At 47.8% G+C, this 18529-nt stretch overlaps 1 protein-coding gene across 2 annotated transcripts in view; it reads right to left on the minus strand.

Annotated features, from left to right (window-relative positions):
• The window catches only part of GAS7 (growth arrest specific 7), a 210456-nt gene that overhangs the window by 157448 nt on the left and 34479 nt on the right, over positions 1 to 18529 (minus strand). The gene's annotated exons all lie outside the window — the stretch shown is intronic.

Raw genomic sequence — 18529 nt, forward strand, 5'->3', positions numbered from 1 at the left:
TCAGGAAGAGCCTAGGTTACCACCATGGACTCAAAGACTCAAATCACTCATAGGTCAAGTCTTCAAGGACAAAGGCGCCCCATGGTGGATGTGGTGCCAGGGGTCAGGGAGATGAGAGAGAAGTTACATGCACTAGAATAACTGAAGGAGACCTGAAAATAAAGACCTGGATGGGTGGGAGGGAGGCTCTAGAGGAAGGGGATATATGTATACATACAGCTAATTTACTTTGTTGTACAGCAGAGACCAACACAACAATTATAATTAAAACAATTATGTGTGTGCTTGGTTACTCAGTCATGTCCAACTCTTTGCAACCCCATGGACCATAGAGCCCACCAGGCTCCTCTGTCTATGGGGATTCTCCAGGCAAGAATACTGGAGTGGGTTAATTATACTCCAATTAAAAAAAAAAAGAGAGAGAGGTGGATATTTACTCATCACCCACTACGTGCCAAGTATATAATTCTGTGAGGTAAGTATTACTGTTCCCATTTTAAAGATTAGAAAATAAGAGTCGCTGAGAAGACAAGAAATTTTTCTTAGGTAATTAAGGGTAGGGAAGCCGGGCATGCTGCAGTTCATGGGGTCACAATGAGTCGGCCGTGACTGAACAGTGCTGAAGCACAGAGCCAAGATTCGGACCTCAGCCTTCAAGTCTAGCCTTCCTTCCATCATAGCAGCCCACTTCCTGGGAGTGGCAGGGTGCTAACTGGGTCTTGAAGGATGGGCAAAAGCAAAGCACGGAGGAGAGAGACTGATGTTGGAGAAGGAGCAGGTGTCTCGGGCATAAGGGTGTTGGTAGAACACACTGCCACCAGTTTCTCGACGTTTTTCTCCTTTAGGCCTGCAAATGCCAGTCTTGGCCAGTGAATGGTGCAGCAGGCACTCTCGAGGGCTGTAAACTGGCACCACCTTTCTGAAGGGTAATGACAGCATGAGTCAAAATGTACACCGCAGAGGGACTTTCCTGGGGGTCCAGTGGTTAAGACTTCACTTTCCAATGCAGAAGGTGCGGGTTCAATCCCTGCTCAGGCAGCTGGCATCCCACATGCCTCACAGCCAAAAAAAAAACAAAACATAAAACAGAAGCAACATTGTAACAAATTCAATACAGACTTTAAAGGGAAAAAAAAAAAAGCACACCATAGGCCTAACTGGAAACTACCAGGAAAAGATGCCTCAGGAGGTATGCTGACTTCACTGATCTTAATACTAGCAAAAAAAGAAAAAGAAGGTAACCTCAGTGTCCATCACTAGGGGATTAGAAGTAATAAATAGTTTATCCAAAAAAATGAACTAAAAGCAAACACTAAGAATAATGCTTTAGAAGAGTCTTGAGAGTCCCCTGGACTGGTAGGAGATCAAACCAGTCAATCCTAAAGGACATAACCCTGAATATTCATGGGAAGGACTGATAGATGCTGAAACTCCAATACTTTTGCCATCTGATGTGAAGAGTCGACTCACTGGAAAAGACCCTGACGCTGGGAAAGACTGAGGGCAGGAGGAGAAGAGGCAACAGAGGATGAGAATGGTAGGACAGCATCACTGACTCAATGGACATGAATTTGAGAAAACTCCAAGAAATACTGAAGGACAGAGGAGGCTGGCAGGCTACAGTCCTTGGGGTCACAAAGAGTCAGACATCACTTGGTGACTGAACAACAATAGATGCATCTACTCACATAAAAAGACATTTAACATATATTAAGTTTAAAGAAAAAAAGCAACTTGCAAAACATATGATTAAAAGGGAGAAAAAAAGAAGATTATTCTTTCTTTCCCAGGAGGATGGAAAAGGGGGGTGAATGATGACAGAGTCAGGGAGTGAGTGATGCTGGGAACAAGGCTGGCGTGAGGGGTCCACCGAGTATGAGAGCCAGTGGAGAACTTAGACAAACTCCTGCTTGGCCTTCTTCTGGACCAGCCTTAACGGACTAGGAAACATCCAGAAAACACTCAGCTAGAGGGCTTCCCTGATCACTCAATGGGCAAAGAATCTGCTTGCAATGCAGGAGACACAGGGAACTCAGGTTCAATCCCTGGGTCAGGAAGACCCCCCTGCCCCTCTGAAGGAGGAAATGACTACCCACTCCAGTATTCTTGCCTGTAAAATCCCATGAACAGAGGGGCCTGGCAGGCTACAGTCCAAAGGGTTGCAAAGAGTCGGACATGACTGAAGCTACTTAGCACACATGCCCCCCGCTTTATTTATTAATACTTCCCCTCATACCCCTTCTGGAGAAGGCAATGGCACCCCACTCCAGTACTCTTGCTAGGAAAATCCCATGGACGGAGGAGCCTGGTAGGCTGCAGTCCATGAGGTTGCTAAGAGTCGGACACAACTGAGTGACTTCACTTTGACTTTTCACTTTCATACACTGGAGAAGGAAATGGCAACCCACTCCAGTATTCTTGCCTGGAGGATCCCAGGGACGGGGGAGCCTGGTGGGCTGCTGTCTTTGGGGTTGCACAGAGTCGGACACGACTGAAGCAACTTAGCAGCAGCAGCAGCAGCATACCCCTTCTCCCACTTCTGACGCTTCACCTCAATTCCCATCAGGTAGTCAGAGGGGCCTGGACCAGGTGGAAGCAGTGAGCTCCCAGACTCTGCCCGATGAGGATGCTGCTAGTCTGTGGCCTGGTCTGTCACTCATGTGGCACCTGCTCTCCTCTCAGTACTTACTTTGCATGATAAGTTGTATCTGACTGTTGGTGACCCCATGGACTGAAGCCCACCAGACTCCCCTGTCCATGGAATTCTCCAGGCAAGAGTACTGGCATGGGTTGCCATTTCCTTCTCCAGATTTTCCCAACCCAGGGATCAAACCCAGGTCTCCTGCATTGGTAGGTGGACTCTTTACCACTGCGCCCTTCAGAGCAGCCCCCTAAGCTGCAGGGGACCTACAGCAGGTGCTGAGCCTGGCAACACTAACTCAGGTTCCCTGACACCAACTTGCCAGCAATGACCTGACCTAGTGACTCAGGGAGGACATGGGTTTCTTTCCTACCAATGGGGAGCCACTTCCCAGGCAGAGAAAAGTACAGGCACACCTTGAAGATACAGTGGGTTCAGTCTCAGGCCACCACAACAAAGTACATCATGAGAGATTTTTTTTTTTTGGTTTTCCAGTGTGTGTAAAAGATGTTTACACTCTACTATAGTCTATTAAGTGTGAAACAGTATTATATCTGGAAAAAAATACATACGTTAATTTAAAGATGCTTCATTGCTAATGCTAACCATCATCTGACAATGCAGGGTGTCCACAAACCTTCGATTTTTTTTTTTTTAATGCAGTATCTTCAAAATGCAATAAAATAAGGCGTGCCCGCATCTCCTTCTTCTTTCAACTCTCCGGGTCTCTGCCTCCTGGGGAACTCCTTGGAATTCAGGGAGAAAATCCAGAAATGGGACTTGCCTGGTGGTACAGTGGCTAAGATGTCGAGCTTCCATTCCAAGGGAGGGGGCAGAGGTTTGATTCTCAGTAGAGGAAGTAAGCAGTGGCACCCCACTCCAGTACTCTTGCCTGGAAAATCCCATAGACGGAGGAGCCTGGTAGGCCACAGTCCATGGGGTCGCTAAGAGTCGGACACGACTGAGCGACTTCACCTTCACTTTTCACTTTCATGCATTGGAGAAGGAAATGGCAACCCACTCCAGTGTTCTTGCCTGGAGAATCCCAGGGACGGGGGAGCCTGGTGGGCTGCCGTCTATGGGGTCGCACAGAGTCGGACACGACTGAAGTGACTCAGCAGTAGCAGCAGCAGCAGAGGAAGTAAGGGCCCACATGCTGCAAGATGCGGCCAAAAAAGAAAACCCAGGAACAATAAATGTGTGAGAGGGAGGAGAGGAAAAGAACGTGGGCACGCACACACACCCACAAGATCGCCTCTCATTCCTGAACAGCCCACAGAATTAGGGGATGCTACTTGCTGGTCAAACAGCAGCCCTATTTTGAGGGTCAGGACCAATCCCGGGGGGCTTGTGGGGAGAGAACATGATCTGGAACCAACAGATCCTGACCTCCTTTCCCAGTGAGAGCAGAGTGGCAGAGCCAGAGAGCAGAGCCCACTTCTGGGTTCAAACCCCTGCCTGGCACCTTCCCTAAGCTGAGTGATCCTTCTGTAACCACACTGGGTCTCATAGAGTTGGCTGGACACAGCACCAGAGCCCGGGGGGCGTCTAGATCCAAGCGAGTGCACACTGCTGACCGGCCTGGCAACCTCGGGTGAGTCACCCTGTGCCTAGAACCGAATGTCCTCTGCAGGAAGCGGTTGCAAGCAGACAGAGGTTGGTAATCCTGGCTGGCATACTCTGTTGCTGGCTGCTGTTTTCAGCCTCAATCAATCACCAACATTACAGAACGGGGTGATTTCAAATTTCCAGCTGGGCAAAGCTTCCCCACAATCGGCCGGGGCTGCCTGTTGCCAGTGGCATGTTGTTCCTCGGAGCCCAGCGATCCACCTGGTACCTGGCATCTGAATCCATCATCCCCACTCGAGATGAAGCAACGTTCCGTGACTGTGGGTGTCTTTCTGCTCTGAATGCTGGGGTTAGCTAAGAAGCAGGGACTCAGGGAGCCTTGGAAAGAAGGCATCACTGGGCCCTCTCTTCCCCTCCATAAGCCCCTTTCTAGACCCAGCTCCAGTTTACATCAGGGGGACTACTGGTTTCTCTGAGGGTACCACACAGACTTTTTGCAAAGTCTGCAGCTGGGCAATGCTGGGGCCTGGCAGTTGGGGGTGGGTGGGCTCCTGCTACTGGCTCTGTGGTCTGGAGGAAACCTGGGCTTGAGGTACTGCATGAAAGGCTCACTTTTTCTTTGTTCCAGAACCTTTGTCATCAACAGCTCCATCCAGCTTCCTGGAAGCATTTCAACTGTCGGCTCATAGAGGGACGGGCTTCCCAGATGACGCTAGTGGTAAAGAACCCACTAGCTGATGCAGGAGACTTAAGAGACATGAGTTTGATCCCTGGGTTGGAAAGATCTCCTGGAGGAGGGCACAGCAATCCACTCCAGTACTCCTGCCTGGAGAATCCCACGGACAGAACAGCCTAGCAGGTACAGGCCATAGAGTCACAAAGAGTCGGACATGACTGAAGTGACTTAGCACGCACACAGAGGGACAGACTCAGGGCTGGAGGACACACTGCTTACTTGAAAACTTTGACTTTAAAGACACTAACCTGAACCCAGGAAACACTGGACCTGGGCAGAGAAGCCTTCTAAGCCCAGAGCTCTGACCAGATTCCCCTCCAAGACCTGAACCGCCCCTACCACCACCCTTCCCTGAAGCCCCTGAGACAGGGCAAGTTCCCACAGGCTGAGCAGACCAGGACAAAGAGCCCTGAGCAAATGCTGGAACCCCGAGCCTCTCCCTGGAAACAGGGATGAAACCCGAGAACCACACAAAGATCTGAGCAATTCCAGGACCACCTCGGGGGCCACATAAGCCCTCAACGGAGCACACACAAACACTGAGTCAGGGTTCTAAACATCTGGGGCTTAGCTAACCCTCGGCTCTGGGGCATTCGGCTTGGGTGGACTGCCAGAAACAGCCGAGCCGGAGGGGGATTCGGGTCCAGTTTCCAGGGAGCCAGGCCAGGCCTGGGAGCCTAGCACATGGCCCTGGCCTGGCCAGGGTCCCGGGTCCCCCCATGAGGCCGTGCATGCCTCCCCCTGGCCCACACCCGCGGTTCCGGGGCGGCTCCACCACCCAGCCCACACGTGGGAGGCAGAGGCCTCGGTGCTCCAGGATTCCATTCTGCGGTGGAGGCTTTGAGAGGAAATAATTCCCTAATCCCTTTCCTAAATCAAGGCCAAGAAACAACTTGTGCAGAGTCCCCCAGACGACTGCTGCCCTCTGTCACTGCATTTACCTCTTAGCTAAGGAGCCTCTGAGGAAGGGGGCTTGGGGTGACATATGACAGAGGGGCTGCTCGTGCTCACAGACCCACACTTGATGCCCTTAGCTCTGTTTTTCAGTCCATGGATGATGGAATTCCAGAGTGAACCGAGGCCAAGTGCCTCCCCTAATCCCCCTTAAGGGGCCAGAATATACAACTCCGTGTTTCGTGACTTGTATTTAATCAACTGCATCATCTGCCGCCTATTTTCACTCGCAGTTAAAGTGCTCATCAAACTCTTGTTTAAAATTCCAACAAAGGGCATCTTTTAACATAAACGATCCTTGACTGATTTGATTTCTCCCTCTGCGCAACCATCATACATGAGATGTTTCCCTGGCCAATGACTTAAATACTTAACATAGTTAAAAGATGTGTTGATGACAAAAGTACAAAAGTGCCGAGCCCGTAAGACAGAGAGAGGACACTCTTTCCAACCAACAGTGCTGGGACCAGAGAGTGTGTGTGTTAGTTGCTTAGTTGTGTCCGTACCCCATGCAAGAGAAGGAAACTGACGTCTTTATCTCATCATTTACAAAAATTAACTCAAAATAGATCTAAGTTTCAAAGGTAAGAGCTATAGCTATAAAACTCATAGAAGAAAATACAGTGTAAATCTTCATGACGCTGGATTAGACATCAGTTTCTTAATAGAAGCACAGGAGACAATGCAGGGGGAAAATGTCATCAAAATTTTAAATTTTTTATGTTTCAAAGGACTCTCTCAAGAGAATGAAAAGACAATCCAACAGAATGGGAGAAAGTTTCTGTAAATCATGTATCTGATAAAGGACTTCAATCTGGAGTATATGAACACTCACAACTCAGTAAGAAAAAGATATCTGTTATTTAACTCAAGATGAGGGGCAAAGGCTTTGACAAGACCTTTCTCCAGAGAAGATATATGAACAGCCTGTAAGCACTTGAAAAGATCTTCAACATCATTAGCATTCAGGGAAATGCAAATCAAAACCACAAGATGCCACTTCACACCCACTAGAACAGCTGTAATCAAATAGATGACCACAGGTGTTGGCAGGGATGGGAAGACCCTCATATGGAGGAATGTAAACTGTGCCCCAGCTTTGGAAACTCCTCAGGCAGTTCCTCAGAAGGTTAAGCACAGTCACCATCGAATCCAGCAATTCTGGATTCTCTATCTTCAACCCCACCCATTCTGCATATGTGCCTCTGTGTACATGCTCGTGTGCACACACAGATAATCGCCTCACGTCATCGAATTCCTTGTCTACACAGCCATGACTCAGCCTCCCCGTGGTATCACATTCAAAGAAACGTGACTCAGGTGACCAAAAACTGTTATAAAAGCAACGCGATCTTTACTCAGTCTCTTCTTAAAAGGAGGAAAAGGGGTCCAATTCACAGCACAGAGCAAAACTTAAAACCTTCACCTCTTCTCTTTCAATCTGACTTGCAGGCGTCAGCCAAAGACCACATCTTCCTCCTGCTTCAGAAAACTTTAAATTCCTCCCGTGTCCCCATGGCTTGGGTCTTTCTCCCCAGCAGACATTTTTCTCCGAAAGACAGACCAAGAGATGCTCATACACACATCCTCAAGATCAGCCCTTCCTCTTTTCTTCTTGAAACTAGCTTTCCAGATTGCTCTAACTCTGCCCCTCCCTGCCCATCACTCAGATTGGATTGCCACAATGAAGGCAAGGAACTGGGTTGGCCAGACTTCTTCTAAACTAATAAAATCAGGGGCGGGAGGTGGCTATGAACATTCCATCACACCCTGCCGGTTTACGTTTGTTTATATTTCCAACTTTGCCTTTTAAGATTATTTTTAACTTGTGCTCTCCCATCTCCACATGGAGGGAACGAGCTGGACAGTGCAGGCATGATGCTGTTTTCTTTCCTATCCATTCACAGTTCTGGTACCACCCTCTGAGCTCCCTGCCCCACTAGCACACATAATACAGGCTCAGAACTGGGGGTGGAGATGGGGGTGCCCACCAGCCAAGGTGGGGGAGGGTGTCTGCACTGCTCAGAGCTGCATGTCTCAGCTCTTGGAAGGAAATAAGTTCCCAGCAGAAGATCAAAGGAAGGAACACCAGCAGAAAACCATGGGGGAAGACTTGAAGCCGTAAGATTTGAGGAGAGATGAGACTTTTTCTGGTTCAGAGTTGGAGGGAAAGTTGAAAGGGCAAAGACATAAATTAGCAACTTGGCCCCAGAGCAGCACGCGTTGGCTGCAGCCAGTGCAGGACAAAGGGCTGTCTGCAGGAAGATTAGACGCCCCAAATTAAAGCAGATGCCTCCCAAGCGCGGTCTGTCTTTTACTAATCACGATGTCACCCGTGGAAGAGTATCTTGTGACTACCGCCAACTGTAACTTGGGGCAGGGCGCCAACTTGCTCATCTTCCTTTCCAAAAGAACCTCCCATGACCCATGGGAGGTGGGGGGCTTCCTCCGTGGATCTGATCAAACTGCGTTTCTAAGCTCGGCCTTGGAAGGGGATTTCTTCCAGGGACGTCCAAACCCCTTGGTGATTTATCTTCACTTCTTGGTCCAGCCAGAGGTTTGGAGAGTTGCTGGGGGTCCTCGGGGTTTCTCTAAACTCAGCACAATGATGCTGTGGGAAATGTGGGCCAGAGTTCCCATCTCAGGAAAGAGGAGCTTGACACATTTCCTTCTCAGGGGAAAAGCCAAGGAGCTATCTCTAAGATGAGGCTAGCAATTCATCAACAAATCCCGTCAGCGCCTCCTTAGACGTGAACCCCAAATTCAACACTCGTCACCACCTCCGTGTATCATCCCAGGCTGGATCACCATCCCCTCGGATCTGCCCACCCCAACTCACAACCGGCCTCAGTTCATCAGGCAGCCAGAGAGACCGTCTAGGATGCAAAGCGCTACCAAGTCACTCACAGTTCACAACGTACCCCCTCATCCCCAAGGACTTCCCTTCATACTGAAAATAAAAAATAGAGAGACAGCACCTATGGTAGGTCCACAAGATACCACATCATCTACTTTTCTTGACCTACTAGAACTCAAATCCCCTCCTCCTGCCAGTACACCCAACTCAAGGCATGGCTATCCTTCCCCAGATCTCCACGTGGCTCGTTGCCCATCTGCATTTCTTTCTCTGCTCAAATGTCACCTCGGAAAGGCCTCTGCTGACCACTCCACTTAAAGTAAACCTCCCCACATCCGCCTCTTTCTCCACCCCCTCCCCCTGCTTTGTAGACCTTCATATTATGTATCACTTAGCTGACATATGTGTGAAAGTGTGTGTTTCTCAGGATGTCAGCTCCACTGTGAAGTGAACTGGTCTACTCCATTGACGGCTGTATTCCCAGTGTCTGGAACAATTCTTGGCACGCTGCAGTTGCTCCATAAATATTTGCTGGAGGAATGACTGAATGGACACATGAATTCCTCGTTGACGGTCCAATAAGGAACATGGTGACGCCCCTCATTTTGCACTTTTGTCACTGTTTAGATGAGAAACCATTTAAACAAATGTAGAGGATAGAACTACTGATTCATTGTGATCCTTCCAACTCACTAACAAGAAAGGCAGGGAAAGCAGAGCTATGGCCACATGACAGACAAGGAAACACGGACGCGAGCTATCGTTAAACGGAAAAGGGAAGCACACAGACTGGTCCAAGGTCAGATTTGTAACCGAGAACCAAACTAGAGCTGGAATCTGGCTTTTCAGACACTCTGTTCTACACTCTCTCCATTGAGTTGCCTCTGATCTCAACACTGTCCTGCTAGAAAATCTATTAATATCATTAATGGTATTAAAATTCCAAAAAGGCTTTTAAAATCTATGCGTATCTTGAGAGATGCTGATAAGGCATCATTTGATAAAATTCCACATCTATGTGTGGCTCCAAAAATACCTCTTCTTGGTGTTAGGAGCAGCCTGATCACATACGCTCCATGAGGACAGAGAAAAACACACATTAAAAAGATATTAAAATGCTAATAGAAAATATAATACATGCTATCTAAAAGCCAGAGGCCAGGATTAGAGAGTTAGCAGGACACCCCAGAGGAATTCCCATTAAAGATAGAACATGGTTATTTATTAACAGCCTTCTGGAGCCATACATCATCAATAACCAATTTAAAAATATAATTAAATTTCATTCACAATAACAAGAAGAAATAGAAGCTTCCTAGGAATGGACTTAACACAAGGAATACACAAGCCTGATATGAAGCCATTTATGGAGGAGACAGACCAAAACTTAATTATGTGGAGATATTATGTCCGTGGATAGCATCCAGAACTGTGAAGAGGTCTCAAGACTTCTTACCCTGCATCCAGGAGCAAAGTGAGACCCTTGACGCCCTTGATTCAATATAATCCTTGCAATTAGTAACCCTCTACAAAAGGTTGGTAGGTTGCTTAGTCATTCAGTCATGTCTGACTCTTTGTGAGCCCGCGGACCGTAGTCCACCAGGCTCCTCTGTCCATGGGATTTTTCAGGCAAGAGTACTGGCGTGGGTTGCCATTTCTTTCTCCAGGGGATATTCCTGACCTAGGGATCGAACCTGAGTCTCCTCCACTGTAGGTGGATTCTTCACCACTGAGCCACCAGAGAAGTCCACAAAGAATGGTACTAGTACTGTTATTCAGAGAAGGCGATGGCACCCACTCCAGTGCTCCTGCCTGGAAAATCCCACGGACGGAGGAGCCTGGTGGGCTGCAGTCCACGGGGTCGCTAGGAGTTGGACACGACTGAGCGACTTCACTTTCACTTTTCACTTTCATGCATTGGAAAGGAAATGGCAACCCACTCCAGTGTTCTTGCCTGGAGAATCCCAGGGACGGGGGAGCCTGGTGGGCCGCCATCTATGGCGTCACACAGAGTCGGACACGACTGAAGCGACTTAGCAGCAGCAGCAGTACTATTATTCCCCCTTCAAGGAAGAGGCACAGGTCAAACCATTTCCCTAACTTTAGATCATTCTGACTCCCAAATGTGCTGTCTGCCCATCAGCTCAGCCAGCCTTCTCGGGGTGTCATCGATTTCTAATGGGTCACCTTGGCTAGGCTGAACTTCAGCTCTCAGAACCCATTTTCCTGTATGTCCTGTTCAGGGTGGACCACAGGAAAAGTCTTGGGAGGTCGGAGGGTAAAAGAGAAGTAACAGTCACCTTGCAGTTCACACCTCTTGTAGGTGATGCACTGACACATCACAGACACAAAGCAGCAGCCAGACCACAACTCTCGACCCCCTACACAGTCCTCCTGCATCAGCAACTGGTCCACCACCCGCTCCAGGTCCTCCTTCAGCTTCTAGGACTCCTGGGTCAGGTGTGTGTTACAGCTCGAGTTGGTGAGTGTGGAGGAAAAAGGAGCCCGTTGAAGAGGGCTCAGGCCCCAGCCCTAGCCCTCCTCTGACCCTGCCAGGGCTAGGAATAGTCAGGGCCCCAGCCAGGTGGTAGATTCTACACTCCGACAGCTTGGAGGAAGAAGACTGAGACTGGTCAACCAGCAGCCCACTGAGATGTGATCACAAGACTCCCAACAGCTGAGGGGGGTGAGGCTGGTGATTGGCTCCATTTGGGGCCCTGTGTCAAGCTGAGGAATCTGCTGCTGGACCCATTTACACTCCTCATTGCCCCTAAAATAGAGCCAGGAGTGTGTCCTGACCATGGCTGCCAAGCGCTCACCAAATGTGCACAGAAGACAGATGGACCTCTGCTGCTTATGGGCAGTGCTGGGCCCAGGGGCTGAACCAACCCCAAGTGAAAGAGAATGAGTGCTCACAGCATGCCAGACCTCAGGATGCACTTGGTGGTTTTGAATCTATCAGACCAGAGTGAATCCCATAAGCTGTGAAATCAGCCCCAAGGTGGCCAATCTCTGCAGGACCCCTAATATCAGATAAGAGAAGGTCTGGGAAATGACTATGTAAATCAGTATCTATGGACATTGAATTTATAAGAAAACATATAGATTTTCAACTAGAAGGAAACTATACAGCAGATACAACTTTGGGGATCAATAGCCCCTGCCCGTCTCTTGATTTAGGTCGTACTTGAATGGTCTAGTGGTTTTCCCTACTTTCTTCAATTTAAGTCTGAATTTGGCAATAAGGAGTTCATGGTCTGAGCCACAGTCAGCTCCTGGTCTTGTTTTTGCTGACTGTATAGAGCTTCTCCATCTTTGGTTGCAAAGAATATAATCAATCTGATTTCGGTGTTGACCATCTGGTGATGTCCATGTATAGAGTCTTCTCTTGTGTTGTTGGAAGAGGGTGTTTGTTATGACCAGTGCATTTTCTTGGCAAAACTCTATTAGTCTTTGCCCTGCTTCATTCTATATTCCAAGGCCAAATTTGCCTGTTACTCCAGGTGTTTCTTGACTTCCTACTTTTGCATTCCAGTCCCCTATAATGAAAAGGACATCTATTTTGGGTGTTAGTTCTAAAAGGTCTTGTAGGTCTTCATAGAATTGTTCAATTTCAGCTTCTTCAGCGTTACTGGTTGGGGCATAGACTTGGATTACTGTGATATTGAATGGTTTGCCTTGGAAATGAACAGAGATCATTCTGTCATTTTTGAGATTGCATCCAAGTACTGCATTTCGGACTCTCTTGTTGACCATGATGGCCACTCCATTTCTTCTGAGGGATTCCTGCCCGCAGTAGTAGATATAATGGTCATCTGAGTTAAATTCACCCATTCCAGTCCATTTCAGTTTGCTGATTCCTAGAATGTCGACATTCACTCTTGCCATCTCTTGTCTGACCACTTCCAATTTGCCTTGATTCATGGACCTGACATTCCAGGTTCCTATGCAATATTGCTCTTTACAGCATCGGACCTTGCTTCTATCACCAGTCACATCCACAGCTCGGTATTCTTTTTGCTTTGGTGACATTGTACAGGAGACAGGGATCAAGACCATCCCCATGGAAAAGAAATGCAAAAAAGCAAAATGGCTGTCTGGGGAGGCCTTACAAATTGCTGTGAAAAGAAGAGAAGCGAAAAGCAAAGGAGAAAAGGAAAGATATAAACATCTGAATGCAGAGTTCCAAAGAATAGCAAGAAGAGATAAAGCCTTCTTCAGTGATCAGTGCAAAGAAACAACAGAATGGAAAAGACTAGGGATCTCTTCAAGAAAATCAGAGATACCAAAGGAACATTTCATGCAAAGATGGGCTCGATAAAGGACAGAAATGGTATGGACCTAACAGAAGCAGAAGATATTAAGAAGAGGTGGCAAGAATACACAGAAGAACTACACAAAAAAGATCTTCACGACCCAGATAATCACGATGGTGTGATCACTGACCTAGCCAGACATCCTGGAATGTGAAGTCAAGTGGGCCTTAGAAAGCATCACTTCGAACAAAGCTAGTGGAGGTGATGGAATTCCAGCTGAGCTATTCCAAATCCTGAAAGAGGATGCTGTGAAAGTGCTGCACTCAATATGCCAGCAAATTTGGAAATCTCAGCAGTGGCCACAGGACTGGAAAAGGTCAGTTTTCATTCCAATCCCAAAGAAAGGCAATGCCAAAGAATGCTCAAACAACCGCACAATTGCACTCATCTCACATGCTAGTAAAGTAATGCTCAAAATTCTCCAAGCCAGGCTTCAGCAATATGTGAACCGTGAACCTTCCTGATGCTCAAGCTGGTTTTAGAAAAGGCAGAGGAACCAGAGATCAAATTGCCAACATCCACTGGATCATGGAAAAAGCAAGCGAGTTCCAGAAAGACATCTATTTCTGCTTTATTGACTATACCAAAGCCTTTGACTGTGTGGATCACAATAAACTGTGGAAAATTCTGAAAGAGATGGGAATACCACACCACCTTATCTGCCTCTTGAGAAATTTGTATGCAGGTCAGGAAGTAACAGTTAGAACTGGACATGGAACAACAGACTGGTTCCAAATAGGAAAAGGAGTTTGTCAAGGCTGTATATTGTCACACTGTTTATTTAACTTCTATGCAGAATACATCATGAGAAACGCTGGACTGGAAGAAACACAAGCTGGAATCAAGATTGCCGGGAGAAATATCAATAACCTCAGATATGCAGATGACACCACCCTTATGGCAGAAAGTGAAGAGGAACTCAAAAGCCTCTTGATGAAAGTGAAAGTGGAGAGTGAAAAAGTTGGCTTAAAGCTCAACATTCAGAAAATGAAGATCATGTCATCCGGTCCCACCAATTCATAGGAAACAGTGGAAACAGTGTCAGACTTTATTTTTCTGGGCTCCAAAATCACTGCAGATGGTGACTGCAGCCATGAAATTAAAAGATGCTTACTCCTTGGAAGGAAAGTTATGACCAACCTAGATAGCATATTGAAAAGCAGAGACATTACTTTGCCAACAAAGGAGGTCCATCTAGTCAAGGCTATGGTTTTTCCTGTGGTCATGTATGCATGTGAGAGTTGGACTGTGAAGAAGGCTGAGCGCCAAAGAATCGATGCTTTTGAACTGTGGTGTTGGAGAAGACTCTTGAGAGTCCCTTGGACTGCAAGGAGATCCAACCAGTCCATTCTGAAGGAGATCAGCCGTGGGATTTCTTTGGAAGCAATGATGCTAAAGCTGAAACTCCAGTACTTTGACCACCTCATGTGAAGAGTTGACTCATTGGAAAAGACTGTGATGCTGGGAGGGATTGGGGGCAGGAGGAGAAGGGGACGACAGAGGATGAGATGGCTGGATGGCATCACTGACTCGATGGACGTGAGTCTGAGTGAACTCTGGGAGTTGGTGATGGACAGGGAGGCCTGGCATGCTGCGATTCATGGGGTTGCAAAGAGTCGGACACGACTGAGCAACTGATCTGATCTGATCTGATCTGCCCATCTCTTGACCAGAATCATCTGGATAAAAAATCCCTAATCAGAGACAAGCATGGGGGGAGGCTAGGGGAAAACTCACGACAGAAGCCACTTGGTACCAAAGACGAGGAGTGTTTTCTGTAGATGCATAGCAAGGTCTCAAAAAGGAGTTCTCAACCATGGCTGGGCCATTCCACCAAGATGACTCAAGAAAGACAGGCTGTCCCAGGCAGAGGGTGGGAAACCATAGGGGAAAAAATGCATCCCATCCCTGGCGGACAGCATCGCTCAGCTCAAGTCTACAAGCACGCTGGTGTCCAGAGCCATCTGCCAGCGGCATGGAGACAGGTATTGGTGAAGGCACTATGCTCAAGTGGGGCTCCCTGGTGGTCCAGTATTGAGAATCCACCTGCCAACGCAGGGGACACAGATTGGATCCCTGGGACAACTAAGCCTGTGTGCCACAACTACCGAAGCCGGTGAGCCAGAGCCTGTGCTCTGCAAGAAGAGAAGCCACCGCAATGAAGAGTAGCCCCCGCTCGCCACAACTAGAGAAAAGCCCATGAGCAGGGTCAAATGGGATTCTCTAGGTCAGAATACTGGAGTGGGTAGCCTTTCCCTTCTCCAGGGGATCTTCCCAACCCAGGAATCGAACTCTGGTCTCCCACATTGCAGGCGGATTCTTTACCAGCTGAACCACAAGGGAAGCCCAAGAATAACAGATAGCCTATCCCTTCTCCAGCGGATCTTCCCAACCCAGGAATCGAACAAAGGTCTCCTGCATTGCAGGCAGAATCTTTACCAGCTGAGCCACAAGGGAAGCCCAATAAAGAAAGACCCAGCACAGCCAAAAATAAGTAAATAAAATTTTTGAAAAAGAATGCTCCAGTGTACACGCAAAGGCAGGAAAACAAACTGTGTTTCAGAGAAGCGCTGGGAATGGGATGCAGAAAGGACAGAACCCCCAGGTTCCTCTGGAGAGAGTCATGCTCAGGTCAGTCCAAAGAAAAGGTGCCCAGGCAAGTGCAGGCAGCACCTAAGACCAGAAGGGCCCCCAATCCCATCATTAGAAAGTGTAGTTAAGGGAGGAGGTGGCGGAGGCTGGGGAGAAACCTTCAAAGTCCTAAAACTAGATGGTGAAGCCCCACCCTGGCCTTGGCAGTCTGTCATATATACAGCATTGAGGTTAAGCAGAGCCGGGTCCCCAGGATCAGGTTCCAAGTTCCTATAGGTGCGGCGGCCTAATTGGTGGCCTGGTCCTGATGTGGGGAAGAGGGGCACCCATGGGTCCTCTGTTCCTGCCAGGGACACCATCACACCTGCAGCTGGGCAGACAGAATGGCTGGGTCAGGACAAGCAGCCGGGGAGTCATTGAGTGACCAGGGCTCAGGGAGAGGGGGCGTGACAGCAAAGCTCCCTGACACCCCCAGAAATGAGGGCTATCTCCCAGCTCTCAGAGGGGCATAATCCTAGAGCAAAGCCCAGGGGCTCAGTGAGGTGGACAGACACATTATTTTGTCTCCGTGGGGCTAAGAGCAACCATCTCAATGATGAAACTTGCTCCTGCTGATCCAAAGGCAGGAGGTTTGTGGGAAGGATCCAGGGCATGAGCCACACATCCTTTGAATCAACAGGTTTTGTGACCAAAACCAGTATCAAACAGAAAGAATGGATAAGAAACGAAATGTTCTACCCAGCCCAGCTCACCTCCCGGGTCAACCCAAGAAAAGATGACCCAGGACCAGGTCCTGGCTGAGTCTCCCACACTGTGACGGACCTTCACATCTTTCCTTACAAAGCAAAATCCTCTCAAAAGACAGAAGGCAAGTTCTCCAGGGCCCCACTACTCAAAGTGTGGGCCACGGACCAGCATCACTAGGAACCTGCCTGAAATGAAAACTCCGAGGGGGGCTCTGAGACGCGCCCCCCGCCCCCTGCCCCTGTTCTGCACTGATGCACTGCAGCTGGAACCTGACCACCTCAGAATGTAACAGGCTACATCACCATCAGGGGATGACGGCTTAAACTAGGGCACTCCTTTCCTGCAGTGAGACGGTAAAAATTCCTTACTTTAGGGCCTACTATTTCAGAATCTGTGTTCCTTTGGGCACGCTAAATTGAGATTTACCTATTAAATCAAAAATTTCAACAAGCTAAGAGGAAATCCAAAAGCCCTCTTCAAATGCTTAGTCACCCAGTTTACATTTTTTGTTAATGGCAATATTCTTACGCATACCTTCCCAATTCGCTTAACAACATTTGAAAGTATTTTGTTCATCCTACTTGCACAAGGTCCTCTATGTGTCTGGGTATTGGCTCATGAATAGTTGTTTTCATGATTTTGGGCAAAGCCAAGCAGTGAAGTTTGGGTTTTTTTTTGGGGGGGGGGGTGGGGGGAGAGGCACGTATGTGTCCCTGTGTTTAACCACAGTGAAGTATAAATACATAGCTGCGTCTCTAAAACTTGCAAAAATTTCCAGACAACATCAATTAGGTAGATTCTTAAAACACTCAGACAAAAGGAAACATCCTGAAAGTTTCTGTAAACGACGTTTGATCCCAGCTGAACCTATCTAGCCGTTTGGAATTTACAAGCTATTAAAATAACAGGAACATCCTTCTATTTCCTCTTAGAGCTCAAAGTGAGACTCTAAGACCAGCCAAGCACGGTAAAGAAACCTCACACATAAACACAGAAAACACACTTGTAAAAGTATACTAGGTAAACTGCCTTTGTACACACAGGATGGGGTTGGGGGTACACACGGCCACCTCCTCCCTCGTGCCAAAAATCCGACCACAATTTTATCAAAGCATGCCCAAACCAAGCTCCAACTCTCTAAATAACTTGCTGATTTCAAAAAGAAAACCAGAGTACCTTTATCTACATTTTAAAACGAGTGTGAGCGCTGCCAAGAGCTGGAAATAAAAGAGCACAGAACTCTGCATCAGAGTCTGAATGCTCTGTCTGTGCTTGACCAACATCCACTTCCTAACCTGGAGCAAATCACAAATGACACGCCTCCTAAGTCCTCCGCTGGAAAATCAGGAGAATGGGAGGGGTCACTGCTCACCCAAGTTCACGGTCCCACCATGAGTTACATGTGAGAACACAATAGACCTTCAAGCTCCTGCAAACCTTAATTACTGCCAACAGCAGGCATTGTTGACTGAGCAGCTCAGGAAAGAGTCAGGATCACCTGTTTTAAGGATTTTTTTTTAATGTCTTAGGTGCATCTTGGTTTTTGGGGAGTCACTTTTGTGGGATGGGGAGTGGCTCTGTTGGTTCGGATTAACCTAGGTCCTTCTCTACACCATTCTTCTGGTGACTCTTTTCTGCTGGTCATGAATCACCACTGGTGGCCTGGAGGAACCACAAACCAATCTCCTGCTGCAGAAGGCTGGCACTTGGCACGTCAGCTTCAACAGAAGAGGGGCCATTTTTAAGGGCAAGCCATATCCTATCTCAGAGAACTTAAGATACTGCCACAGACTGAAGCAGCAGGTTATCTTTTTACAGCCTTCCATAAATGACATTTAAGGACTAGAGGTTAAAGAGCTGGGAATAGGTTGGCAGTTCCTCAAAAAGTTAAGCCCAGACTCACCATGTGACCCCACAATTCCACTCCTGAGTATATAGCCAAGAGAAAATGAAAACTGTCCACACAAAAATGTGCACACAAACTGTAGCAGCATTATTCAAAATAGCCAAAAATCAAAAACAACCCGAATGTCCATCAACTGAAGGACGGATACATAAAATGTTCTCTATTCACAGTGGAATATTATTCAGCCATAAAAAGGAATGGACTGCTGACA

The sequence above is a fragment of the Bos indicus genome, chromosome 19 (assembly GCF_029378745.1).
Source record: "Bos indicus isolate NIAB-ARS_2022 breed Sahiwal x Tharparkar chromosome 19, NIAB-ARS_B.indTharparkar_mat_pri_1.0, whole genome shotgun sequence".
Lineage (NCBI taxonomy): Eukaryota > Metazoa > Chordata > Mammalia > Artiodactyla > Bovidae > Bos > Bos indicus.